This window comes from Protopterus annectens, chromosome 14.part0 (assembly GCF_019279795.1).
Source record: "Protopterus annectens isolate FY-2018-M chromosome 14.part0, PAN1.0, whole genome shotgun sequence".
Lineage (NCBI taxonomy): Eukaryota > Metazoa > Chordata > Ceratodontiformes > Protopteridae > Protopterus > Protopterus annectens.
In genome coordinates, this window is record NC_056748.1 from 1,093,582,511 (window position 1) to 1,093,601,706 (window position 19,196).

A 19,196-nucleotide genomic window follows, 5' to 3' on the forward strand; every position below is an offset into this window, starting at 1 on the left:
TCCACTGGCAACAGAAGTATTGACTGCATGTTTGGCAGACCAAGCAGGGGAACCTGTAGGAGCAGCTTATTCTGAGCCAATTAAAACTTTGAACATAGCGGCCAACCATCAGGAAACCTTTGAGAAGGATGATATACGACTGGGGGTTCGACCCAAAGGTTCATCGGTTGAGCGACATTTTTTGAACAGTTTACCGGTTCCGGTAAAGAAGAAAGGGGCCTGGAAATGCTCGTTGAGCGAAGGCAGGGACCCACAGAAGAAAAGGAGGACTCTAGAGTGACTATTCATGGTAATAGTGATATTGTGTTTAATTTATCTGCACATTGTTTGAAACCAGAAGAGTTATATGTATTAAATAAGGGACTATCTTTTGTTCCTAGTAGAGAGAGTGTATATCACGAAGTAGTGATGGATCTCATGCTATATTGTAGAGGTGTGGCTCTACAAAATATGTTTGGTATGAATAGTGTTAATAAGACGGTTTTGAGACAACCCAGAAGCTTTGTGCCCCCATTCACTGCTTCAATGAACCTTTTTATTAAGGCTTGTGAGCAGGACCTCTTAGAATATTTTCAAAGGGGCTTTACTCAGAAATACTACAACTTAACTACAACACAGAGGATAGCACTTCAAGATCTATGGGACAACAATGAAATAATTATAAAAATGGCAGACAAAGGGGGAGCAATAGTGATAATGGACACCACCTTTTATCAGAGCAAGCTAAGACAGCTATTGTCTGATTTAGGGACATATATTCCTATTAATCCCCTGAAAGTTAAGCAGATAGTAGATAAAGTGCATAATGATTTGAAACAACTCTTGAATAACATGGTTATTAATGAGGAACTATATAACTTTCTTAAAATAGAGGGAGTGGTCACACCTCTCTTTAAAGGATTACCAAAGATTCATAAATCTTTGAATGACCCGCCTCTGCGACCTATAGTGTCTGGGAGGAAATAGGTCACTGAGAATGTTTCCATATGGTTGGAAACAACACTTAGGCCATATGTTGATAGTATGGAAAATATACTGACAGATACTGAAGGTTTTCTAAAAGCACTAGGAGAGGTGAAAAGGGAGTTCTCTGAGGGTCCCTACCTCATGGTAACCCTCGATGTGCAGAGTTTATTTACAGTCATTAATAATGAATATGGTATTACAGCTATCAGTCAACTCTTGAAGGAAAGTGATGTTACTGACCACAAGATAGGCTTGATTAGAACTATGTTGACTTTGGTCCTGGAAAACAATGTTTTCCTGGGTCCACAACAACTGTATAGACAGGCACAGGGTGTAGCCATGGGTACACCCTGTGCCAACACTTATGCTAATCTAGTGCTTTCTTTTTGGGAAAAGGAGCATATTTTCAATCATAATGAGTGGAAACCCAGCATTAGACTCTACAAACGATTTGTGGATGATGTTTTTATTTTATGGAAGGGGGAGGTATCTTTATTGGATGTCTTCATCACCTTCCTGCACTCCACCACCGACTTTTTCAGGTTTACTAAGGAAGCATCATCTACACAAATAGATTTTTTGGATGTCTCCATAGAGCAAACTAGTCTAGGTTTTTCTACTAGTATACATAGGAAAGAGTGTTGGAAAAACACGCTTTTGTCATTTAATAGCATGCATCCACGTTATACTTTCCCTAATATAGTGCAGGGACAACTAAGTAGGATTTCTAGACTTTGCACTGAGGACTTATGTTTTGAAGGAGAAACAGATAGGCTAAAAGGCTTTCTCCATGACAGGGGATATCAGGAAGACATGGTAAATAAGGTTGCACACAATAGTAAGGCCAAGAGGGGAGAGAAATACAAACCATGGCTACATCGCTCTGACAGTGTGGCAAAGGCACCCCCGCACGATGGAGTAGCTGATTGTGGATCTAAAATAATGTTTACCTATACTAGTAATATCAGAGAGATTAGTGAAATTGTTAAGAAAAATTGGAATATCTTGATTAGTGATGATAGGATCAGGGATATAGTAGGTCCTTGTCCTAGACTTGGATATAGGAAAAACAAGAGCTTGAAAGATATTTTATGTGGAGAACGCCTTTCAGATACAGTTACCCCGATTATACAAGTTGGCAGTGTGCCCTGTGGGTTGTGCAAGGCTTGTTCACTCATTTGTAAAGACACAACATTTACACATCCCACCACAGGTAAAACATGGTCATTAAAGGCTAGGGCAACCTGTAGAACCAAGGATGTTGTCTATCTGGCTGACTGTAAGTCTTGCCCGTGTTTTTATGTGGGCAAGACCAATAACATGTTAAAAGTAAGGGTCTTACAACATATGTCAGCCATCAGAAATAGGGATATACACAATGCCTTATTTAGACATGTAAAAGATAATCCTACCCATAGTTTTAGGTTTAGGGCTATAGTCAATGTTAAACTTAATAGAAGAGGGGGGGACATCAAACAACTCACAGAGCTAATAGAGTCTAGATGGATTATAGAGCTTATGGCACATAGGAGGCCGGGCTTGAATGATGTCATCCCCTTGAAATCCACCCTGAAAAATAGGCGGGTTATTTACTAGTGTCTGATTGGATGTTCATTATTTTAAATTGTGTTCTGTGTTGCTTGAACTTTATCTGATGAAGGGCTAACACCCGAAAGCGCTAATCATTTGGATATTCTGTTTTTTACCTGGTTTTAAATAAACAACTTTGGATACACAGCAGTATTCTTCCAAGGGTTTTTTTGCTGAAGTGTTAGGAAGTAACAGCTTAAGCTTTTGTTCTTCTTATCTCCTAAATTAATTTTAAATAATAAGGTTTCAAGGAGTAAACTACAGCAGACCATCAGACCATCATAGAAACAAAATGGTGTCTTTGCTAACCACTCAGTGAAAATTCCTGAGACTCAGTAAAATGTTATACTGTCAGTTTTACTTGTAGGGTTGTAATAATTTAGTAAAATTATATAAAGCCTGTTTTTATACAATTATTGTGACACTGCTGTCTGTATATCACTTTTCTGCATTTAAATTCTTATTTATTGAGGCATAAAGTATCCCATTGTCTTGACCCATGCTGTATCTCAACACCTGCAGGGAATTTTGTTTTTTTAACAATCTTTACTCCGTAACAGTCTACTCATAGGAAAATCACCTCCAGTGACATCAAAATAAACTCTACAAAGGAATTAGCAAAAGCATAACAACTGTGATGCAGTTTTAATGTTGTGAATTCATCAGATTCCTATATTACTCTTCGGTTATGCTAACAGCGTAACTCATAAAGCTAAGTGCGACTCAAATAACATTTTATTCATGAGCCAATGCTTCATGGTCAGCTAGAAATTTGGTTTTGGCATTTTAGAATGGACTTATGAAACAATGATGATTGTCAGGTATTGCCCTTAAGAATTACTGTGCACATCAGTATTCAACAATTTAATCTACTGGGAAATTATAAGTATTGAAATGGACAAATTCTGCATTTGCACATTCTTTAGATAGTGAAACATTGACTGAATTCATCTTTCAGACTTAGTGGAATTGCTCTGATTTCATTTCCTTTTCTAAAGTAATAAAACATGTTGTTCTCACAAGCTGAGCAAAGCCTTATTAAAATATGTCACAAACCAGGACAGTTAAGGCACCTTAAATTTTCAGTCACGTCATGCATGCATTTTATCTTTTTTATTAATCTGTTTATCATTACTTTATTTATCTGCTTTCCCCGTGTGCCTCTGCCTAAAAGAGTATTTTTCAGTACTTGTAAAGAGGCCAGCTTTGTGTCATATGGAGCTCAAGCTCTAACCATGATTCAATTGACCAAGGTTCAAGGGTATACAAGCCTAATTAAAATCCTTGGTGGAGACCGGAGATCACACAAAGGCACTTGTTTCATGAGATGTAGGGCCTCTAAGGGCTATGCCATTTGCAGAAGTGGGTATCACAGCTCAGAATTGCCCTTTGGATACCCCCCATTGCACCATTGCACATCAATGGGCATATGCAGGGAAAACCATAGGGGATAACAGAAAATCCTTCCAATCACTGCCTGGGTGATGATGACCATGCCACAGTCTTGTTTGCTAAAATGAATACATAGGGTCTATTCACTTAATGCTCAGTTTTGCTGCTATCTGTTGCACTGTGAGCCTCAGTGTACAGCAAACTGCAAATTACCAATTATTAAAAATGTAACTAGTGACTGTTATTGTAAACCTTGTCTTAATCCCATGTGTTCCACTTCCCAGAGCTGTTAAAATTTAAGTCTTTGAACTGCTTGTAGAAGAGAAGCATCTTTTATTGATGCCCTAAGCTGTTAGCATATCAAGTCTCTAAGTGCATCTTTTCATTCACTATTGAGGGTAAACACCTTCAGCTATTATTTAACTCCACCTTAGCATACCAAATCTCAAGATGACATTGCTATCCCACTGGTGGCTAAGGTAATAACTGAACACCCCCCAAACACACACACACACACACACATACACACACACACAGCAACTTTTATAATTTCCAGTAGAGACTTAATTAATTTGCAGTACAGCTTAATAACATACATATAAATAAGTCCTGAACAATCAAACTGAACTACAGAACAGTGGTGCTGGTACTCAGGCATGCCTTATGGCAGTGGAGTGGAGAACTGCAGCTGGAGCATTAATGTCCATTTTGTGACAGTTTCCAAATATGTCACATAGTCCCCTGCTCAGGTCATGGATGTTTTCATATGGTAATCCTTTCCTTTCTCCTGCTGCTCATGCAAAGTCACAATATCTATCACTAGCAGGTCTTCTGACAGTGGGCCTGGCATATTAAATTGCCTACCCTCTGTATTTAGTTCTTATGTTGTACAGACTGCAACATATGTGTTTTGAGTTGAAATTGATGTATCAGACTGGTTATGAAAATTACTCTTAGGGAAGGGGGAAAAATGGCATTCTCCTCCCCTGATGGTGTGTCTGTAGGTTAAAATGGAGGGTCTCTGTCAGCTGTTTTCTTGTCCCTGCCACCTGGTGAAGCTTCCATGTCACATACAGCTGCTCAAGTATGTTTTGGGGTCATATGTTTAAACAGGGTCTCAGTGAAGCGACTAGCCTCCTTTAGACTGTCAAAAGCTATGTGCTGGCTCTCTATTATAATATTAAGTATTGCCGAGAAGTACAGCTGTCACTGATAACCTAAGTCTCTGTGCTTTCTGATAACAAACCCTAGTGCTTTCTTTCTATAAACGAATGCATTGTTTGAATCTGTTGCTATTTTGAAATTAGCTCCTGTGATGAGCAAGAAAGTGAGCACTTTGAAGACCCAAGGTAATGAAGCAGCAACACCAATAACATAGCAAGCCGAATAAAACCCAAGATCTTTAATAAATATAAAAGGTTAAGCGCTTTTTTTCCCACACTGGAACTTCCTCAGAACAAAAATCACTTCAAACGGTCATCTTCAATACATTTCTTGAACAAGCAATTAACACATCATAAATCAATTACCTACAATTAGCCACAGTATAGCGTCTTAACTTTAAAATAGAATTCATGAAACAAGCCTCATTAATACCTGGGTATGTCAGTGCATTCAATAAAACTTGCCACTTGAATTAACAAATTTCAAGATGTTCCTTAATAACAATATTCTGGAGATCTAATTTCACCTGTTCTATTGCTAAAAATTTTAAATTGTGGTTCCTAAAATCATGTATGTGTTTAAATAAAGCATTTGTATCTCCTATGTTTAATATCTAACAAATGCTCATATATACGCTTACTCAATTTTTGAGTAGTCTTGCCTACATAAAATGCAGGACACGACTGACATTGAGCTAAGGTATTAATGAGGCTTGTTCCATTAATTCTATTTTAAACGTAAGTTGGTGTTGCTGCTTCATTACCATAGGTCTTCAAAGTGTTCAGTTTGTGATATCATTTCTTAGTTTGCCATCAGCAAGAAGGTCCCCATTCTGCGTTGCTTCTGAGAATTGCCTCTCTGTCAATATCATCAAGGAATCTTAATATCAGATGTCTGGACAATTTATTTGAGCATGCCCTGAACGCTAAGCTATGTGTGTGTTGTATAAGAAGTGACTGTGGCAACTTCAAAAATTTTTTTTTAAATTCCACAGGACTCCCCTCTTCCTTACTTTTCAGCAGGCCAAAAATGCAAAGATTGTTTCTGTAACCTCTGTTTGTAAGATGATACATCTAGTTCTTGTAATTCTGAAATGGTTATACTGTATAAGGAGAGTGTTGCTCCCTGCTGGCATAACTCCTGCTCCTGAGCAGTTATTGTGGACATAATGAATTGCAGTGTGTCATGTTGTCTGGCTACGGACCCTTTTAAAATAGAAGTGCCCTGCAGAAGTACTTCTATTAGTTTGAAATAGTTGTTTCAAGTCCTCCGAGGATTCTTCTGCATTTGTTTGGGCTGCCACCTTCTTGAAAATGCTCACTGAACAGTTGCAAATGTAAAAGTAAGTCTCTGACTGGAATATTACATAAAAAAAAAAAAAACTCATTGAAAGAAAAATGTGTGTGTGAGGGGGGGCTTATCAGGATTACTTTTGGTTGGTCAGTTTAAAATTTGTCACAAATGCCACAGAGAGAGCAGAGCTGCAATTAAGGAGCTGTTATTTTATGCATGTGTTCCCAATTAGATTGTAAGTTGGCTGTCTGACAGATCCTAAGTTGGGAAAGTTACTGGTATTCACTCTGAGAATGAAATTGTACCCAGTGGGATATCAAAGGCATCAGTCTTCTTTGGCATCTATTTTGCAGACATCCAAGGCAATATCACAGAAGTGTGGCTGACCAGCTCTGCAGATAACTGCAAGCTGGACACTATTTTCTGCTTATCCTCTGGTACTAAACATGTCCAACAAGGGTATGCACATACCTGATACTGAAAACAGTTGCCTGCTAAATGCCAAAAAAAAAAGTTGGCAAAAAAGCTTTACTCAACCCATATGTTACAAGTGAGGTTCCTCTTCAGGCAAACATGGTCATAAGAGACCTGGGTACTTATGTAGACAACTCTTCTTCATTCTATTTTCTACCATAGTCAGGAAGTCTCTTTATCTGGCCCAGTTAATGCCTAAAGAGATCTCCTCAATATCCAAACTCATCATGCTGCCACTGTAGTCTTCCCTTATTAGACCTGTCAGTGCGTACAGTGTCCCCTTTGGTATGTATAAATCCAAAAATGTCACTCAACTGGAAATGTCACAAAGATTTCTGACCAAGAAAACTAAAGGCCTTAAATCCTTCAACTATCTCAAAATATTATCACCAGTCTTATTATACCCAGCAGCCTACTAGCTGCTTCAATCAGTGACCCATGTCCATCTTTTTAAGCAATGAAAGACCAATCCTATTGGCAAATACAAGCAAATAAATAAATATATAAAATATTTGACCGCCTATTTCCTCACAAAAGCAGGTGGATCTACAAACACCCACACTAGGAACCTAAATCTACATCAGATAGACAAACTTCAACATCATGCCAGCCTATGGAATAAATTACTGCTTCAGCTACATTCAAGGCTAGTCCTGATGATTGAATGGACGACACAGATTTTTTACTTTGCTAGATCTGGAAGGTAAGAATTATTATATGCTCAGAAGAAGTGGCAAGAACTTCTAAAGTTTGTCTATTTAAAGGTGTATTACCAACTGTAAACTTGGGTTTGAATCCTGGCTGGGGAACAACTGGGCAGTAGAAGTATCTGCTCAGAAGAAAGGCTATCAATCTACTTCCATAATATGCCATGAAAACCCAGTGGGGTCTTCTCATACAGTTGTCATGAGTCCAGGTCGACTAGGGGGCAATTACTTGCTTCCGTTATTGAAAGGTGTATATAGCTAGGCATTTTATCGTACGCACTTTTGCTTAACTAGTATTGTTCCTATAGTTCTGTCTTCTTATAGGTCACAGGATAGTTAAAATATGGAGTTCATGAAGTACATTGAAAAGTGCAGAATAGTTAGCCTGACAGTGAATATAGAACTAACAGTCCTTAATAAAACAATCTGCAGGATATAAGTCAACAAAGCTTGTGTTCCAAGACATCCTGTCAAAGAAAAGCCAAACAGCTCTGTGGTTATAAGGTAGATGACACAGTGAATATGGAACTAACAGTCCTTAATAAAACAATCTGCAAGATATAAGTCAACAAAGCTTGTGTTCCAAGACATCCTCTCAAAGAAAAGCAAGACAGCTCTGTGGTTATAAGGTAGATGACACAGTGAATATGGAACTAACAGTCCTTAATAAAACAATCTTCAAGATATAAGTCAACAAAGCTTGTTTTCCAAGACATCCTGTCAAAGAAAAGCAAGACAGCTCTGTGGTTATAAGGTAGATGACACAGTGAATATGGAACTAACAGTCCTTAATAAAACAATCTTCAAGATATAAGTCAACAAAGCTTGTGTTCCAAGACATCCTGTCAAAGAAAAGCCAAACAGCTCTGTGGTTATAAGGTAGATAACACAGTGAATATGGAACCAACAGTCCTTAATAAAACAATCTGCAGGATATAAGTCAACAAAGCTTGTGTTCCAAGACATCCTCTCAAAGAAAAGCAAGACAGCTCTGTGGTTATAAGGTAGATGACACGTGAATATGGAACTAACAGTCTTTAATAAAAACAATCTTCAAGATATAAGTCAACAAAGCTTGTTTTCCAAGACATCTTCTCAAAGAAAAGCAAGACAGCTCTGTGGTTATAAGGTAGATGACTAGGGCCAGCTCAGTTACCATGATGCACCTGGACTTCACTAAAGCCTTAACTCCATACCACATTGAAGAAAGTTTTGGTTGATATAGGTGGTAGATGGGAGGAGGAAATGGATAGAGAACAAGTAATAGTGTTAAGAAGGGAAATTATCAAAGAAAACTGAAAAGTAGAGGTGAACCATAGAGATTGCTTCTGCATGAAGCCTAGTTCCATGTGCACATCAGTCATATTCTTTGGAATGGAAGAGTAGATACAACATTTCAGTGGTATACACCAAAACAGGAGAACAGAAGTAGATGGGGAAGAAGCTTAAGGAGGATCCAGGAAAAAAAGACAACAGACCAAGCTCAGTTTACACAAATAAAGGGTGCCACATCTGGAAAATTAAAACCCAGGGAAGAATGTACCAGATGATGAATCAAATTAAGGGAACAGAGATCAGGAAAAACAGATGAGTGATAATGAATCAGTAAGAGCTATGTGTGAGGGTAATGACCAAAGTTATTAGCATCCTACCCTGTTTATCAAGAGAAAGTGACCCAAGGCATGAGCGTATTGTGATGACACTTGTGAACTGAGCGCGAGTATCATGTTTACTTCTGAACACTTTATAAAGATGTGATTGTCATCACTGTGGGAATGGCCAAGAAAAAGGTATCGAAGAATCTGAGGGTCTAGCAATGGGGTAGAGTATTAGTAAAGGGTTACAAAACAGATTATTCAACCTGGAAATGAAAAGAGAGCAAGAATGCATGAGTTAAGTCCTCAATGACATCACAGCGGCTGTGAGTTTTCTCAGGTAACTTGAAATTATACAGCTGTCAAGAAAGGCCAAAACTACAACTAAAAGGGATGCCGTTCAGACTTGACATACAGAAAAACTTCTTTATAATGTATGTAGTGGATAATAAAAACAAGCTGCCATCTTAGGAACTGGGGGACAGGTCTACCAATGCTTTTAAAAGGATGTGATGTAGGTGGAGTGCAGGAATGGAATGGACAGCTCCTGGGAGGGAAGTAGAAGAGATGTGCATGTATGACCCTTCTACTGTCGAGTACAGACAGATAATTAGAGAGTTTAAATCCCCCTCACTTTCTCTAGATCAGGCGACAAAAGGATAAACTAAAAGTCATAATCTACGTATGTTGTATGAATGCTTATGGAAAAGGTGAGTTATGTGAATGGGATGGTATACCAGCATATTCATCTGACTCATATAGGTTACTCCAGATCATAAGGCTAACAGAAATATTAATCTTTTCAAAGCAGCATCATTTAATATCAGTGACTAAAGGTCTGCACACACAGAAGCAAACAAAAAGTAATTATATCTCTTTATTTGTAAAACTGCCTCTTGAGTGAATGCAAGACAAACTGAAGAGAGAGATCTGATTTGAGGTAAGAGAATAATCAGTAGAGCCAGCTGTTTGAAAAGAAACATTGTCACACAGCAGTGCAGGTAAATGTATCAAACTGGAAACATTGTTACCAAAGCAGTGCAGGTAACTGTATCAAACTGGAAACATTGTTATCATAGCAGTGCAGGTAAATGTATCAAACTGGAAACATTGTTATCATAGCAGTGCAGGTAAATGTATCAAACTGGAAACATTTTTATCATAGCAGTGCAGGTAAGTGTATCAAACTGGAAACATTGTTATCATAGCAGTGCAGGTAAATGTATCAAACTGGAAACATTTTTATCATAGCAGTGCAGGTAACTGTATCAAACTGGAAACATTGTTATCATAGCAGTGCAGGTAAATGTATCAAACTGGAAACATTATCATAACAGTGTAGGTAAGTGTATCAAACTGGAAACATTGTTATCATAGCAGTGCAGGTAAATGTATCAAACTGGAAACATTGTTATCATAGCAGTGCAGGTAACTGTATCAAACTGGAAACATTGTTATCATAGCAGTGCAGGTAAATGTATCAAACTGGAAACATTATCATAGCAGTGTAGGTAAGTGTATCAAACTGGAAACATTGTTATCATAGCAGTGCATGTAAATCTATCAAACTGGAAACATTGTTATCATAGCAGTGCAGGTAAATGTATCAAACTGGAAATATTGTTATCATAGCAGTGCAGGTAAATGTATCAAACTGGAAAAATTGTTACCAAAGCAGTGCAGGTAAGTGTATCAAACTGGAAACATTGTTATCATAGCAGTGCAGGTAAGTGCATCAAACTGGAAACATTGTTATCATAGCAGTGCAGGTAACTGTATCAAACTGGAAACATTGTTATCATAGCAGTGCAGGTAAATGTATCAAACTGGAAACATTGTTATCATAGCAGTGCAGGAAACTGTATCAAACTGGAAACATTGTCATCATAGCAGTGCAGGTAAATGTATCAAACTGGAAACATTGTTATCATAGCAGTGCAGGCAACTGTATCAAACTGGAAACATTGTTATCATAGCAGTGCAGGTAAATGTATCAAACTGGAAAAATTGTTACCAAAGCAGTGCAGGTAAGTGTATCAAACTGGAAACATTGTTATCATAGCAGTGCAGGTAAGTGCATCAAACTGGAAACATTGTTATCATAGCAGTGCAGGTAACTGTATCAAACTGGAAACATTGTTATCATAGCAGTGCAGGTAAATGTATCAAACTGGAAACATTGTTATCATAGCAGTGCAGGAAACTGTATCAAACTGGAAACATTGTCATCATAGCAGTGCAGGTAAATGTATCAAACTGGAAACATTGTTATCATAGCAGTGCAGGCAACTGTATCAAACTGGAAACATTGTTATCATAGCAGTGCAGGTAAATGTATCAAACTGGAAACATTGTTACCAAAGCAGTGCAGGTAAGTGTATAAAACTGGAAACATTGTTATCATAGCAGTGCAGGTAAATGAATAAAATTGGAAACATTGTCACTATAACAGTGCAGGTAACTGTATTAAAATGGAAACATTGTTATCATAGCAGTGCAGGCAACTGTATCAGATTAGAAAACCTGTTACCAAAGCAGTGCAGGTAAAAGTATCAAACTGGAAACATTGTCATCATAGTAGTGCAGGTAAGTGTATCAAATTGGAAATATTGCTACCACAGTAGTGCAGATAAATGAATAAAATTGGAAACATTGTCACTATAACAGTGCAGGTAACTATATTGAACTGGAAATGTCACCATAGCAGACAAGTCGTGTGGAATCCATGGAGGATACATCAATGGTATTCTCTACAAGAACCTGCAAAGACAGGATCTATTACTGAATCAATTGTAACAAAAGTTGACGAAACAAATGAAGGACACCGGGGGGGCATTTATGGTGTCTCTTAATCTTTCTTTTGTGTACTAATTAGTATTGTCTTATCAGGCATTTAAACTCAATCTTTTTGACAATCTTGCTATGTTTACATTCATCTAACAGCCTTTGTCCTATTATATGGAATATTTGATAAGAAACGAGGTAGTCCATTTTTGTAAGTGATACGTTTTGAAAGCTGTGACCAGGATAAAATAGTGCAATTCCCTTATCTCTAAAAATATAGTGACCTCACAGCTAATTACATTATTTAAGGGAGTGAAGGGTGAATACCTCCCTCCTTTTGGGCTGAAAGAGCATTTCTCCTCTGGGAATGTTAGTTTTGAATTCCGCTAAAGAGTACAGAATCCTGCTGCTTACACTTGTGTTAGAGAATCAGTAGGAAGTCATCTCACTCTGTTTATATCTGTTCCCTGTCTGCCTTTATTTAACTTCTCTAAATGAGTTACTGATTTATTAATACCATGATAGCCATAACATACTTAAAGTTCATGAAATTAGGTTTGCTACAGTGTTTAATGTTTGCCAAGAGTGTACCCAGTAATGCCTCCTTCTGCCTTGTTACAGCCTGTCTCATGCCTGAAAAGTAACAGCAGTGGTAGCAACAGAAATGAGTTAGTGGGCTACAAACTGCCACCGATTATTTGCCTGCATTATATATGGAAACAAACTGCCCATTTGCATGTGTTACACAAGCATATTATTACCGATTTATTACGGAAAATGTTTATATGTTAATGCTGAATGCTGGTGTTCTTTGTCTAACGTTTCTGAAGTTCTTTCATTTCACACGTTGAACATCTTCTGGCTGTCTGCTATAAGTTTAATCTTACTCTGATTGTATGGTCAAATATGCATTATAAGCTTGCTGTACTAATCTGAAAACAATTTATGAGTAGAGACAATTACTAGTTTTATGTTATGTGTGATAAATGATGGAGGTTTTGGCCCATCTATTTCTCCATCTTCTTCAAGTAATATACAGTCTTCTTTTCCCTATAATTAATCCCATCTTTCCTAACTGGTGTGACATGGAGTGACATTATCTGTTGTTAGAACCTCTAGTATATGATGCTCATATTTTAGAAAATACATTTTTCCTCAAAGACAAAATCATTTATGATTGCTGCCTACTGACATGTAATATCTCCTTTCAATCGAATTAAGTAAGCCCTCTCTCTGAATATCTACCATTTTATACTGCCATCCAAGAACAACTCTGCTGCATCATACAACTCTTTAAAAAAACTTCATATTCACTGTACAGCTTAAAACCCTTATGTATTTTCTATAATGAGACAGAGACAAGCAAGCTGTGAGGATAGCAGCTATTTTTGCCAGAACAGAATTAGACCATGTATGTTTCATATATAATTTCCATTGCAACTAATCTATAATGCCACCATCAAAGATGAGATCCAAATATTTCCTCTGCTTCTAAACAACAATGTAAATAACCTACACTTAAAATGGCTATTGCAATATCTCTCAGGTAAAACAATACAATTCCTCAGATCTACCATTTCAGATGAAAAGTAAATCAAATATAAAATAAATATGTTGCTACATTATATTTGTGTATGAATGTATTCCATTTAGAAAAGTCTCATTAGTAAACTCACACATAGTAAGTAAAAAGTCTTCACTATAACTGTATCTGTCTTTCTAAAGAAAATGCACAAATCAAATACAAAATATTCAATAAAAGTTGGCTGAATGTGATGAAAACACAACCAGAAATTAAGACACAATCGCACTGGACTCACGGACTTCTGTTTCAAATAAATAAAACCACCTTCAAAAAAATAAATAAACTTTAATAAATAGGATTAAGTGCTTTAGTTCATTTACTTTGACTTCTTCAGAATTGTAGGTTCATAGGTGTGTACTAGGCGAATGGCCCTGGAGCCTTTACAATCCTAGCCCATAGGATTACCCTGGCATCGTGCCACCTGACCTTAGTTCCCAGTGCCTCTGTCGAGTAGAGACACTGGAACCCTGGAGTGAATTTTCTATTTCTCATCCATTCATCAAGATTTCTCTTGAGGAGGGCCAGTGAGGTGCTCTGTTTGACATGTATGGGAAGTCTATTCCATAGCATGGGCAGTCTCTGGGTTATGAACCTGTCCCTTCAGCTTCTTCTGCTGATTGTGGTAATGAGGTTAAGGTCTCTGGAGTGTGTGGTGTGGAGCAATTGGGATTTCTTTTGATGTAGCATTTCTAACAGAACTGTGTCAGACATGGATTTGTAAGTCAAGCAGAGATTGCCTCTAAGTAGGTTATATGAAACAGAGAATAGTTGGAGTTTTTTGAGTCTGTCCATATAAGACAAGTGTTTAAGACCTAGGATCCTCTTTGTGAGGTGCTTTTATGACCTCTCCAGTTGTTGTAGGTGTCTAGTGAGGTACATGCTAAATGGGACATTGTACTCAATGACTGGCCTAATGAGGGAAGAGTAGAGTGAGACAATGACCTCTTTCTTCCTGGATGGAAAACCCTTAGTAATGAAATGTGCCAAATAGAGGGCCTTTCTAACCACAGTGTCAATGTGGTGGTCCAGAGAAAGGTTGCTGTCAACCTGTGTTCCCAGATCTCTCATAACTCCTTCTGTGTTCAGAGGACTACCACCGATGTGGTAATTCATGGGAACCAGGTTTTTCCCAAAGGGGATGACAACACATTTTTTGGCATTGAGCTTAAGGCCATGGTTTGGACACCAGTTGTTAGTCTCAGTGAGGCTTTCTGTAGGATGTCAACATCACTTAGGGAGTTAATAATAGCGCCCAACTTGCAATTGTCTACTAACTTTGTCAGCCAGAGTCCCTTCATGTTGGCCTGGACTTCAGAGAAGTAGATACCAAACAGGAGAAGACCCAGGACCGAACCCTGTGGGACTCCACTCGTGACAAGTTGGCAGTCTGACTTGGAGTCAGCTGCTTTTACACTGTGGGTTCTATCTGTGAGCCAGTTTGCATCCCACCTAGTGATATAGGGGTTGATGCCTATCTGAGTGAGTTTTTCTATGATTCCTGACTGGGGAATGGTATCAAAGGTCTTGGCCAGATCAAGGTAGGCTGTATGAACCACCTTGCCTTCATCCACAGATCTGGTGACTGACTCAAAGAAGTCAGACAAGTTGAGCAGGCATGATCTATCCCTCACAAAACCAAACTGTGTCGGATCCAGAGTTTGGAGATTCCCTATATCCTTGTTTATTAAGTCCATGATGATGCATTCCATAGCTTTGCATATCAGACTTGTGAGGCTAATGGGGTGATAGTTCCCAGAGTCTGTAGTTGCTCCACCTTTGTGGAGAGGGATGACTGTAGCAGTGCGCCATTTGGTAGGAACAAAGGCTGGGTTGAGGCTGTGACTGAACAGGGCACACAGGTGAGATGTCAGTTCACTCTGTAGCTCATGTAGAACACAGCCAAAGATATTGTCAGGTCCAACAGAAGCTGTATTCTTGGCCTTTGACAGTGTTATTTTAACCTGTGCAGTAATACTGGGTGCCTGGCAATCTACTGGTATTGTGATTGGTCCTTTGGTGGGGGAGAGAGGGATAAAGTTGACACAGACTCTGTTGGCCAGTATATTGGCAATATCTGTTGGCTCGGTATAGGATGTACAATTGTGCAGTACCTCAGAGCAAATCTGGGTATTGCCGTGGACATTCTTTCATAACTATAAAAGGCCTTGTGGTTGTCTTTACTATCTGCTCCAATTCTGTTTTCATAGCTAGCTTTAGATGATTTGATGTGGGATCTCAACATTTTGTCGAGGCTGATAAGGGAGTTTTTCCAGTCTTAAGACTTCACCTTATTCCACATCAGTTTCCTCCTCTTCTTGAGTTTGTTTATGGCAGAGGACCACCAGACTGGCTTCCTTTTTTTGGAGGACAGCATCTTGGTTCTACTGGGTATGGTGAGATCCTTGCATTTGTGTATGTGTTAGTGCAGTGCATTGGTGTATGATACGGCAGTCATGCAACTATTCTCCATTTGCATGAGTGCAGTGAGGTTTGCCACCTCTGTTTTTAGGAGCCCAAAATTAGCTTTGGAGAAGTTTTTCATGGTGGTTACCTTTATGGGTGTGGGGTGGGGTGGGAGGGATGTGGATTTCCAAGGTGATTAGTTTGTGTTCGGATCTAACCAGGGAGGAATTGACTATTGGTGTAGAGCAACAATTGCCCAGGTTAGTAATGACATGATTTCTGGGAAACATTGGGCAATTATATTGGTACATGAGTAGTTTTCCCAGTTAATAGAGGGGTAGTTGAAGTCGCCAAGTATGAGTGCTAGGCTGGATCCATATGAAAAACACCAGGCCAGCACAATGTGGTGTAAAATATCCAATTTATTTATGGCATACAGGAGCCAAGGTACAAAAAAACAGACTGGTTTCGGCTAAATAAAGCCTTCCTTAGTGTAAGCCATACCATTGTTAGGTTGGACCCTAATATTCTCCAGGGTCTTAGGAACATGGAGTGCGAGTCTTGGGACATGGTTGGGGACTTATAGCAGATGATGACCTGAATCGCTGTCCTACCCAATGTTAGTTGCACATGAAGTATCTCTGATGTGTTATGTTGGGCTACCAGTCTGGAGGTGTGCAAATCCTTTATGAATATGGAAACACCACCACCTTTGGAGCTTCGGTCCAAGTTCTGGGGCCGAAAGGTGTGGGATGAGTTATAGCCTGGTAGTGCAGGGGTGCTTTCTGCTGCCTTGAACCAGGTCTCTGTTACAGCACAAATGTCGATGTTCTCTATTTTAAGGAATGCTTTGAGTGAGTGCATTTAGACTTCTAGCATTGAGCAGCATGACCCTCAGATTGCATTTGTTTGTAGCTGTTATGCTGGTAATTTTGTCTTTGGAACACCACCTAAAAAAAGCACTATAGGGGTGGCAAAAGCCATGGTCAGTATCCAGAAACCCAGGGGTGACAGATGCAGGCCGTCTCTGGTAAAACATCGAGGTCTGTCAGTCATGTCATCCCAGGCAGACAGATACTGGATCCCCTTAGAATGACTCCAGAAACTTAGCCAATTGTTGAAATCAATCATTTTCTACTTGTACTGTGGTTTTATTCTTGGTGATGGTAGGCGGTTACTCAGGGTTAGGGTCATACCCATCTGGGCTACATAATCTGAGAGCTCCTCCATGTCTCATTTCATGTAGTCCAGGGAGGTATGTCTCAGGTCATTCACACCCACATGTACAATGACAGAGTCATATTTGTACCTGTTGTTGAGGAACCTGAGTGCGTGCATTACGTGGTGGATCCTGGCACCTGACAGGCAGCTGACTGTTACTTTCTCCTTATTCAACCTAGTGAGTGGGACATCAGTGTGCCTCACTATCATGTCACCTATGACTAGTGTGTTGGGCATGCTGTTTTGCCTTAGGGCCTTTGGTTGAGTGGCACACTGTTTAAGAGATTTATGTGTTGCATCATTAATGTTGTGTTGTGGTGGTAGAGTGAGTTTCTGCCTTGGAGGTCTCTGCTGTTTGGTAGATTTTTATTGACAGCCTCCGCAAAGGTGGGTGTGTGGTTTGTGTTTTTATGTGAAGGCAGCGCTGGTGTGTGTTCTGGAGGGCTATGTGTTCCATGTGGTGCGGTGCCAGCGTCGACCACCTTCTCTTGACCAGCTATTCTGCTCTTGACTGGAGAGTGCGTGGCTTCCAGTTTGGATTTATAAGTGCTACAATATGTCTGGCAAAGTGCTAGACTAATAAGTTAGTAAAAGTGTAGGAGAGGAGATAACTAGGATCTAAGGGAAAAATTAAAGAGCAGACCTTTTGACACCACTTAGAAGCTTACAAACAGTCCTGGATACAGCAAATCTTTATCTGGACTAGACTAGTTACAGGAAAGGCAGGAAACAAGCATAAGCACGGGCTTTTATACCAGAAGGGTGAAAAAGATGGAAAAACTGCCCAAACAGCCAAACAATTACAATTTCTGGGCCAGAAACCACTCCTCAAGCAAATGAAAACAAATCTAGATGTATATAACAATACCAATTAAACAATCAAGTCAGTTAAAACCAATCAATAAATTAACATTATAAAACTAGTCTCTCTAAACTAAAGAGATGCTCATTATAACACACAACACACAAAAAATGTAAATACTTTTACAATGTTAAAACAAATACATTGTGTAAAAAATATTGAGACTTAAAAACATTTTATTTGTAATTATTAGACCTCATTTTTAAAACAGGGTATCGATTTATGTAGTCATTGATACCGGGGGGGGAGGGGGTTAGCATATAGTTTGATTTGCCACTTAATTTCTCTGAAGTCTAGTAAAATTTTAATGTCACCACCTTTGTGATTAACACTTACTTGTTCTAACAGTCCAAACATAAAAGTGAAGCATGTGGGACTACTGGAAAGGTGTTTAAATAAAACATTGTTCACATTTCTTCTACTTATTTGATAAGAATGCTCATCAATCCTATGTTTTAATGTTCTTTCAGTTTTGCCAACATAAAAAGCTAGGCAGTCACAACACTTGGCTAAATAAACCACCCCTTTGGTTTGACAAATCCCCGTGATTAATATTTTAGATTTCATTTTAGTGGTGTCATTACCTTAGAGAGCTCATTGTCATTTTTATCAACATAAAGTTTTATTTAAAAAAAGAACATGTACAATCTGAAGGTGGGCTGCAAGCAACTGAACATGAATACAAACAAAAACAAGTATACGCCATTTAAATCCTTTCCCTTTTGGCAATGGTACAGAGCTTCAAGCTACTACATATGCACAAACAGAAAAAGCCACTACAGTGGGTTAAATAGCCTCCCTACCTCTTCGCATCCATACACTGACATTTTTAGGATTGTGCTAATGCTACTTGCTTCATCACAAGCATGTTTTAAATCAACCAGTTATTAAACAAGTGGAGTAACCCATTTATTACTGCACAACTGAAAAAGGGAAATGTCTCTGTCTAATGATTTAAGGTAGAGCAAGCAGGCTTACATACTCAGCTCATACAAGCAAAGAATGCAGATAGCTTACACTGTCTTCCTTCTCATATTTTCTCCATAACTGAGAAGCATATCACAACAGATCACAGGGCATGTAGTTTGTTCCAATTCTTCAAAATTAATACCAAACTGACATCTCCTCTTTGGTTAAATTATTATAAAAAATCTCCTTTT